This window comes from Vigna angularis, chromosome 4 (assembly GCF_016808095.1).
Source record: "Vigna angularis cultivar LongXiaoDou No.4 chromosome 4, ASM1680809v1, whole genome shotgun sequence".
Classification (NCBI taxonomy): Eukaryota; Viridiplantae; Streptophyta; class Magnoliopsida; order Fabales; family Fabaceae; genus Vigna; species Vigna angularis.
In genome coordinates this window covers 37051874-37062832 of record NC_068973.1, presented here as the reverse complement: position 1 = coordinate 37062832, position 10959 = coordinate 37051874, and positions in this window count along the sequence as shown.

The window sequence follows — 10959 nt, the reverse complement described above, 5'->3', positions numbered from 1 at the left end:
CAACTTCCACATAAGTAAATAAGATCTTTACTTTACTTTCTTTTTTCTAAATGATAATAGTTTTCATATTTGGGTTCAATCATTACAATGAAAATATCTATTTATTTTTAAAATATTCCATAATGGTTTTGAAGCTAATATAATATCAATGTATCTACATCAATTATTCTCAAAAACCTAAATATGTTATTTAAATCAAATATCTGTCAAAATTGTGCATATAAATTCATAAAATATGAATCTCTAATATGCAGAATCTTTTACATTGTGTAAGAACATGTGACATCGATTATGTATGAAAATCTAAAACTAATAATCGAAATGTTGGAAATTTAGATTATTAAATAATATCAGTGTTTTTTAATGTTAAAGTAGTGGTTAATATTATTACTCTGAAGACATTTGTTGTCTAAATGGATGGAAATTTCTCACAACAAAGGATTATTATTTTTATAGAATATTATTAAATATTTTTCTCAATACACAAATATTTATTTTCTGAAGCATGGTGTACAAGCAAGTTTATGAATTAACTAAAAGATTCTTTCTGATTTTTTAACCATAAATTTATATTAAAAATTGTGATGTAGATTCAAACACCATACAAAAAAACACAGATTCTAACTTAGATTTATAATTTTCACATTTAAATTTTTATAATATTTTGTTTGTACACTATTGCATTTTATATTTTTCATGACATTTATTATATATATATATATATATATATATATATATATATATATATTAATTTCTATGTTTTGTTAATTTCCTGATAGCCACAGAACAATTGATAGAGAATCCATCAATTTGCATCACATCTCAATAATAATAATAATAATTCTTATTATTATTATTTATTATTATCATTACTATTATTATAATAATAATAATTATTATTATAATTATAGTTTTCATTAATCATTAGAATCAATCTAAAAAGTGTGAAAGAGTCCAGTTGGAAAGGGAGCTGGATTATATAAAACTTGCAAGTGACTAAAGTGAACTGAAATTATTTCCATGGACTGTGGAGCCATCAATCAAAATAATGACTTTCTGGTACACCTCCATAATTAATCATCATTCTTTTTAAATTATTGCCCATATTAATGTGTTTTGTCTAAGACAACACTTTAAATATATAATTAAACTCCATACTAAGTTTTGAGTTGTTCTTGGCTTCCTATCATCAATTGCTTAGATTTTAAGTGCAAATAATTAAACTATAGACTACAATCCATCTTTTTTTAATCTTTCTTTTATAATAAAAACCTACTACACCTATAAGAAAACAATGTATTACTGAAATATTCAAATTACTCCTTCTTAATTTTTTGACAACTGTCCCTTTCTGTGGTTCTTATGCCATTTTCACATGTTTTTGTTCAACTGTTTTTTAAAAAAATAAAAAACAATAATGTCAGATGACAAATATGTCCTTCTTTATTATAAATCTTACTATTATAACAATTTTTATAATTTTTATTAATAATATAATAAATATAATAATAATAATATTGTATGTATGTATTATTATTGTTAAAATTGTTATAATTTAATATGAATAATATACAAATAATAATAATATTATTATTATTACTATTATTATAATAAGTATTATATATTAATATTATTTTTATTATTATATATTATTAATAATGTAACGTCCAGATTATATAAAACTATATAATATAGTAGTCCATATTAGTTAGAAGTAGACTTGCAGATAAGTTGTTAAAATTACAGTCATCCAAAAGAAGCCCTAATTTAAAACTTTCCACATAACAGAGTATTTCAGAATGATATAACTTAACAAAAAATCCTAAACAAACTAAGTTGTAGCATCATCACCATCCAGGGCCTGCTCTAGGGGTACCTCATCTACCTCTACTCACATCCAAGTGGATGATCATTGCAAAAAAAAAAGCACACACAAGCAAGACACAAACACAAAAGCAAGGGTGAGTTAGGTATACAAAAATCATGTTATAACAATCACACACAATATGCAATTAAAGACAGATATACTAGACTACACAAACATAACTTGTTGCACTTTTAACTTGACTCGTCCGGACTTAGAATGATTGTCGAGCTATGGCGAGTCATGCACTCGTGGTGGCTTCTATTGCTTTGCAAAGTTGTTGCCAATGGATTTCACCCTACCACACTCACGAGGTTAATCTGTACTGCGCCTTGGAGCATACTGGAAGTCTCCAAAACTAAGACCTCCTGCTACTACTCACAACATGGTTCAATCCTCTCTACTTGAGAATGATTGACCATTGTAGTTTCAAGATAACCTTCAAGACTGAGCTTCCATGCAAATCATTATAAAACACACAAGGACACCACCATGGATCCTCTCTTTCAGGATCATGGAATTACGTCAAATAACCACACTTGTTACATTCAACTTCAATCACACCCTTGTTACTCATACATTTTCCATTTAACCACAGCATACAAATCATTCATTGTATTTCAGTCATCGCACACACATAATTGAATCAAAACAATCAGCTAAAGAGTATACTTGACTCGAGAAATTCGCTCAGCACACATCATTCGCAAGGCGAGACAGGATCTTCAAACTATTTTTATAAAAGGAGGATCCCAAAAAAATTTCGTCCTAAATAAACTTTTTTTCACAACTATTATTTTGATCATAATTAACTTATATTTAAGTAAAACGGGTATTATTACACTTTAAAGTTTCAAAAAGCAGATAATCGGTAAAATATTTTTAATAAAAAGATCACGAAGGAAATTATATCACATATATTACCATCTTTAACCCAATTTTTTTTTTAATTTTCACATAATAGATATATTATTTCAATAATATTTATGAAAACGGAGGCTTCATACTTATGATTTTCATGTAATAAATTGTAGATGAATCAAAATAATATATTTAAAATTTATATATTTAATGATCGATACTAATATAAAAAAAATACACAATTTATTATAATTTATTGTAAATATTTCAGTAAATATTTTATATTTGATAATATTTTCTTAGATTACGTTTCAAATAATTAAAAAAAGTTTTAATTGAACAATTAAATGAGTAATATCATATTTCTTAACAGAAGAAATTAAAATTGTACTACTTTTATCTTCATACGTAATTTTTATTTTATCATTTTTAAAAAATAATTTTATTCTTTATTAAGTCACCTACTTTTTCTATAAAAAAAAAAGTTAAAAAAAGTATCATAACATAACTAAAAATAGATTATATTAAAAGGCATAAAAATTAACTTTCCTTGGTGATAAAATAAATATTATACAAAATATGAGATGAAAAAAATATTGTACCAATACCGTGTAAGATAATAAAGTTATTATTTTTCTTCAATAATAAAACAGTTAATAAATGAAAGCAGAATAATAGATGTATATTTATTTTAAAAAAGTAATATATATATATATATATATATATATATATATATATATATATATATGTATGTATGTATGAAAGAATAAGAGAGAAACACAACAACAAAAAAGTAAAAAGAATATCGTAACAATTTGTTCTTTATCATACTTAATTTTACGATTTTCGTAATACTCCGCCATCCCTGCACAGTGGAAAGAAAGATAGAAAATGGTGAGCGACTCCCTGCAAACCCCACATTCCTCACATCACTTTCTAAAACGAAACTTCAAATTTGGACTACTTTTACATTCTATCTTCCATTTCCATCTACTTATAAGAATCAAGAAGAGGGTTCTACTACAAAAAATTCACCAACCAACCTTCCCAAGGAAACATAAATTAACATGCCATAGACAACCTTCGAATTTCGATACTTTCACATTTATTATAATAACAAAAAATTCACCTAACACTTCAAGCTGCTGCTTCCCAAAATGTCACTGTCACAAATCCCTCCCTTCTTATTATCATTCAAAAATAAAATAATAAAAAACCAACTTATTTTCTTGTTTTTAGGACAGACATATGTTTGATGGATAAATAAAAAAATATTTTAGCTTAATATTTTCTTTTATGTATAAAAAAGAAAGGATTTTTTCTGCAAAATTAAATCGATATTTTTTTACTATTTCTAAACTCAAAACATTATATCTTAAACTAACTCTACTTTTATTCCAAAACTAAAATAAAAGTATACACTACCACACTTATTTTATTACTTTTTATATAGTTTTGACAAATAAAAGTTTTATTGTTGCATAAAATGTAGTACATGTTATTCCTCGTGGCTCTTCACTTGTATCTAATGATATATATTTTTTGTAATGATTGATTTTTTTTCTTTATGTTTTTCTTCATGACAAGTGTATCATTTATGCTAAACCTATATTTTCCTTAATCATGTTACCGAAAATAATAAAAAGATATCGATCTAAACAATATTATCTGTCTCATAATAAGTATTTGTGATTAACATTATGCATTATTCATCCTCGAAAATAATTTATATTCTGTAAACTATCTTTATTAAGACCCGCACTAGTTGTAACCTAAGTATTTAAGTGGTGCAGTCCTTTTCATGTTTGCTGCAGCAGCATGGACCACACATCAAACCACCATAACTGTATCTTTCTTTATTTTCACTTCCACTCACAACTGTCTTCAAATCCTTTGGATTACACGTGTCACTTCATTATTAGTTGCACATATGTTTTCCTTGCCAATCAATATTTTTAAAATTAATAACACTTTTTAAATATCTCACTTTCTTAAATATCTAACTCCCAAAATGTAGTATAAATTATATTATAGATCTATTACAAATAATAATATAGAAGATAAGTTATTCATGAGTTGTCAAAGTATTTTAACAATACAATTATCAAAAATAACTATAAAATTAAAATCTTTAAGAAAGTAGATACTACACAAAACATAAGAACAAACTGATTGGTTAAACAACACTCTGTATAAATCGAACGGTTTACAAAATGTAAACATTAAATCTGTTGACCAACCGGTTCTAACTAGACTGCATGTTTAACATCTTCCATAGCCTGCTCCAACGAACAATCATCACCTTCTGCTCAGATCCACAGGATGATCATTGCAATAGAGAAGACGACCGAACGGAAAACATAAGACAAGACAGGAAAAGTAGGGTAAGCTAGAGTAATTTAATTAATCCAATAAAACATATAGTTCAAACAAATACAAGAGTAAGCAAAAGCCAATCATGTCACTCATGCAACAACCAAACATACATTTCCAGCAATGACTGAACATATAATATATGCAATGTTCGACCACTTTTACTCTGACTGTTCGAACTGTATGAATTGTGTAACTACGACGTTTTTGCACTTGGATGATGTAGTAGCTGGGATGCCCTCAACAACTGTCACTGGGTTAGTCTGTTATACCTCGTCCAAGTTACACTTATGGACTAGGACCTCCTGCCATTCTCACACATGAGTTACTCCTTTCTACGTGAGAATGAGTAATCACAGAATATCAGGATAAACGCCAGCTTAACAATACCCACATTCATACTCTACAATTTCATAACCATTCCTGAGATATTCCTCTTTGGAATTCTCTTCTACATTACTTAAAACACCATCATCATTATATAACATATAATTCCATTCAATAATCATATCTTTACTCATACAATCGAGAACTCTATGAACGTTGGAGACCGAACGAAAAGATCAACATATTCCATGCATAAGACCGAACGGGAAAAACCCTCCCTACATAAGAACATGACTGAACGATCATTTAGAGAGAAACTCAAGCAGGAGTCGAACAATTGAACTTATACCGAGCACTTATGATTTAGAACGAACACTATTGGCTTAGACCGAACGCCATTGGCTTAGGTCGAACACTATTGGCTTAGGCCGAACACTATTGAAATAGGCCGAACACTATTAGCTTAACCCGAACACTAATGACTTAGGCCGAACACTATTGACTTAGGCCGAACATTATTAAAATCGAATACAAGTACCAGACTGAATACTACAAAGAGACCGAGTGCTAGTACAAGACCGAGCACTACCAACAACGAGCGCTAGTACAAAATCGAGCACTACCAATAACGAGCGCTAGTACAAAATCGAGAACTACCAATAACAAGCGCTAGTACAACACTGATCGCTAACACTAACATAATTGCTAGTACAAGACCGAGCGCTAACACTAGCATAATTGCTAGTACAAGACCACTAGCATAATTGCTAGTACAAGACCGAGTGCTAATACTAGCATAATTGCTAGTACAAGACCGAGTGCTAACACTAGCATAATTGTCGGTATAAGACCGAGCGCTAACACTAGCATAATTGCTAGTACAAGACCAATCGGTCATTAACTAAAATCCCACAAAAGCATAACTCAGTTAAGACCGAACACAATATAAACTTAGCACTACTAAGAAACAAACGCTAATACAAAACTGGGTACGGCTAGGAGACCGACCACCCACCTAATATCGAACACATTTTCCCCAATTTCACCACCACCCTTCCTCACAATTCACTCGGCCATTAAACCAAAATTCTACAGAATCCTAAACCTCATGAACATAACATATACAAGTCCACACTAAGATCACCGAACATCAAATAATCATTTTCACACATGCAAAATCATCAACAACATATTCATACATCAAAATTAGTAATTAAATTAGCTAGCTTCCCTTACCTTTTTAACCGAACAACAACTCAGCTCACAACAGAATTCGATTCCCCAAAACCAAAACTTTCTAGAATACCTATAACCCACCGATCAAGAAGGAATAATCAACCAACAGACCAAAACATCATCAGAATTTGTGAAGATGAAACAAATGAACACATGCAACCAGAAATTTGACTTGCATGTGCCCGAAAACAGATTTCTTAGGAAGAGAATGAACTTATCGGCTCCAAACTTGAATTTGATTGATGAAGATGGAAGATTTTGACACTTTGATTACTTAACACTATTAGATTGAAAATAAGAAGAAGAAGAAAATGAGAGTTTTGTAGAGAGAAGGAGGAGAAAAGGATTCAGGAACATAGAGAGAAAAAGTGCATGCAGAGGAGAGTGGCACAAAATTTTGAAAAGTTCCTTTATATACTACCGTCAAAACCGATCGCCCACTCAGCTACGCACACCTGTCTTCCACTTTCTAAGTTTCTAAAATCCTTACGCATACACCTGACTTCCACTCACTGCTGAATTTAATGATCCTCACAAAATAGGTGAAAAAATTGAATATCAGGAAACAATGTGCAGTTTGTGGCATCATCTTCTGTTATAGGACAATTGCATAGGTTTTTATTTTATTTTAAACATAAATAATAAGTTTTTTAATATAAAAGCAATATTTTATGGAAGTAGTGTGTTTGGAACACATGATTTATATTTTAAAATTACAAATTATAAGTTATTATAAATACACACAATTTTAGTATAGTTCAAAATTGTTTTGTGCAAATATAATTTTTACTTTTCAAAAATTTAACTTAAAGTTGTGCAATGTGTACACAGTTTCAAAGATGAAATTATCTGTAGTTGATAATAACTAATGTTGTGTTCGTTTGAGCGGAAAGTACTGTTTACTCAGTTTTGAGGGCGATGAATTGAGATGAATGTCGTGTTCGCATGAGGAGAAATACGGAGACAGATTTGAAGGTAAAAGCGGGATATCCCTACTGTTCACTCACCCGCGAATGTGGTGAGATTTGGAGGGATCATTTCGAAAAAGTCACAAGTGCCCCTGTATGTGAAACTAAATAGGAATAGATTCAAATTGCACTGTTTAAAAGAAAAACACAGCTATGTTGCTGCACTTGCACTGTGGACTCACGAGTGAGGAGTAACTTTATTGTGATAAAAGTTGCAGATATTCCTACGCCTCTGAAGTTGCTTCACACAGCCAATGCACAAAAAAGATTCGTTCCTTCACGAGTAAGGAGTATTTGTTGTTTTCTCATTGCAAGTTGGTGGTAGATGAAGAAGATAATGTTGATGGAAGATGAAGAAGAAAGTGGTTGATGAAGAGACAGAGTTTGAAGCTGGAGAAGATGAAGATGAGCAAAGCGTATTCGATTCCAAGGAGGATTTATTCGGTTCCAACCCCATGAATAAAAACAAAGGCAAGCTGTATTTGATTCCAAGGACACCTTTATTCGGTTCCAGTCCATGAAAAACAACAAAGCCAAGATGTATTCGGTTCCCGTGCCTAATATTCGATTCCACTTGTATGAAGAAAGAGAATTGAAGGTGTATTCGGTTCCATGGCTTTGTATTCGGTTCCAGTGCTTTGAAGAAGAAGGGAAGGTGTATTCGGTTAGCATGGGTTCGTATTCGGTTACCCGTTGTTGAGACAGAAGCCCTCAATTCCTAAGTTGTGTATTCGGTTCGCATGGAGGAATTTCCTTGCAAGCTTGGTCGTTATGGTGCCATTTTGACGAAGGTCTACGCATCTGACGGAGCTCGACGATGCATCGTGGAAGCTAGTTCGAAGGTTGATGCTGGAAGCCCCATGATCCGTGACGGCGGAGGATGCAGCGACCATCACATGCTCCTTGCAGCACTAGAGGAAGTTGTCCTTGATGATGGAGGATGCAACGTCTTTGATGATGAAGACAAAGTTATTCATGATGAAGACGAAGTCGGGTCTAATGCGTTCCATTGATTGTACTACATGCGTGGGAGGAAGCCATGCAGTGCCAAGACATCGTGGTGCCCGTGCATGGAGTGGTGGTTGAGGTCCTGGGAAGCGGGGAGGGGGATTCCAACGAATTGTTGGGTGTGAGAGGGCGGCGCGTGAGGGTTGAAGGAGTCGTTGCTGTTGGTGCCGGCAACCGCCACAGGGTTGAGAAACACGAGATTTCCCACTGCATGTGAGGGTAGGGCTGCGATGATGCCTCAAAGTAGTGGATGTAATTTGGGTTGATGAGGACAAAAGTTTGCAGTCCGATTGAAAAGAGAGCACTGCCACCACATTAGTTATGTGAGATAAACTTTCATGGATCCCATGTGTTCTTTAATAATTGTAAAAGTAGAAAAGTAGTTTGTTTGCACTTGCAAAGTCTTCTACAACAGAAGCTTATGGACCTTACAAGACTTTGGTGCACATGGTGAAGCAAGCAACGTGTAAAAGTTTTGTATTACGTGTGCAACTCACTTATAAAAGTGAAGTGAAGAAGTGGTTGTAAGAAACCACCACCGAGAAGAAAAAGAGCAAAGTGCAATAGCAGAGAGCTGTGTGAGTGTGTGGAAAAGAGAGGGAGAGAGCCACGGGAAAAATTGCTGTAGTGTACACCACCGTGAAGAGAGAAAAATAGGGAGGGCTTGTGTTATGTATTGAGTGTTTTAGGAGTGTATCTTTGAGAGTCTAAGAGTGTTGTGTTTGTATACTCCTGTATTTCCAAGTTCTAAATAAAGAGATATTTTTTAGTAGATACCAACAAGTTACTCTATGCTTTCAAAATTCACATCCAATCCCACACATAACCTAAACATGCACGTTACTTGCACATTTAATAATAGCGTTAAATATGTTTTTTCGTCTTTTAAGTATCATACGATTTTGGTTTTAGTCCCTACTTGAAACTTTGAATGTTTTTAGTCCTCATAGTTTTGAAACTCTTACTATTAGTCCTTAAAATTGGACAGCGTTAACTTTTAGTAGATGTGGCTAACGGCCAGCCCACGTGTGATGTCACCTTCCCTGACTACTTTTAATTGACGTGGCAGTAAAGGTGTGGTGGTCAGTCGCCCGGCCTGGTGGGTGGTCAGTCACTCGGTCTGGTGGTCGGTCGGCCTGGTGGGTTCTATTACAATCAACAGAACAATGCAATAGAAGCAAACTATATAAAAAACTGAACGGAGGTGGGCAAAGACCAAACGATTATGGTGATGGTTGAAGTTTAATATATGAAAGACCGAACGATGTTGGGCAAAGACCGAACGGTGTTGGGCAAAGACCGAACGGTTATGGTGACGGGTGGAATGCAATATATGAAAGATCGAATGGTGTTGGGAAAAGACCGAACAATTATGGGCAAAGACCACCATGCTGACCACCAGACCGAGTGGCCGACCACCCATCAGGCCGACCGACCACCTCACCTTTACTGCCACGTCAATTAAAAATAGTCAGGTGGCATGACACGTGGTTGGCCATTAGCCACGTCAAACAAAAGTTAACGCCATCCAATTTTAAAGACTAATAGTAAGAGTTTCAAAACTATGAGGAATAAAAACCATCAAAGTTTCGAGTAGGGACTAAAATCAAAATCGTGTGATATTTAAGGGATGAAAAACATATTTAACCCTTAAAAATAAATTCATTTTACTACATTTAAAAATAAATTCATTTTACTAAATTATAATTTTTTTACTTTTTAAAAATTAATTTTAATAATTTTTTTTAATTTTTTACTCTTTATAAACATTTTTACGATTAAATATAACATTAACAAATAACATTTAATATTACTCTAATAACTAGGGACATTTTGGTAATCTTTAAATCTGTCACATCAATTAAATCCTACGCTAATTCTCACAAACTTTACTTCCAAATCTACTTTCAATTATCCACAAATCCATTCAAACAAAAAAAAAATATCCTCAAATTCATTCAATTACTCTCTCCCAAATCATCTCTCACCAATCATCTCTACCGAAGACACCCTTAATCTATAACTGTCTTAATTACTTTAAAAACCTATTCTTGTAATTTTTGCCAAAATTTAGACAAGACGTGTAGAACAACTTAATTACCTTTTAGGTGTTGATAGAAAGACACGCTTATACAGGAGATTTCGTATAAAAAAGAACTTTTTTATCTTAAAATCACGGAGACAAAGTTAGAGGTAATAGTTATTTATTATTAATCCATTTAAAACAGTTTATGTATTTATTTATATATATATAATTGATATAAATGTATATATTTATTAGACATTATAAAAGTCATAAAAATATATATTTGAATTTTAAAA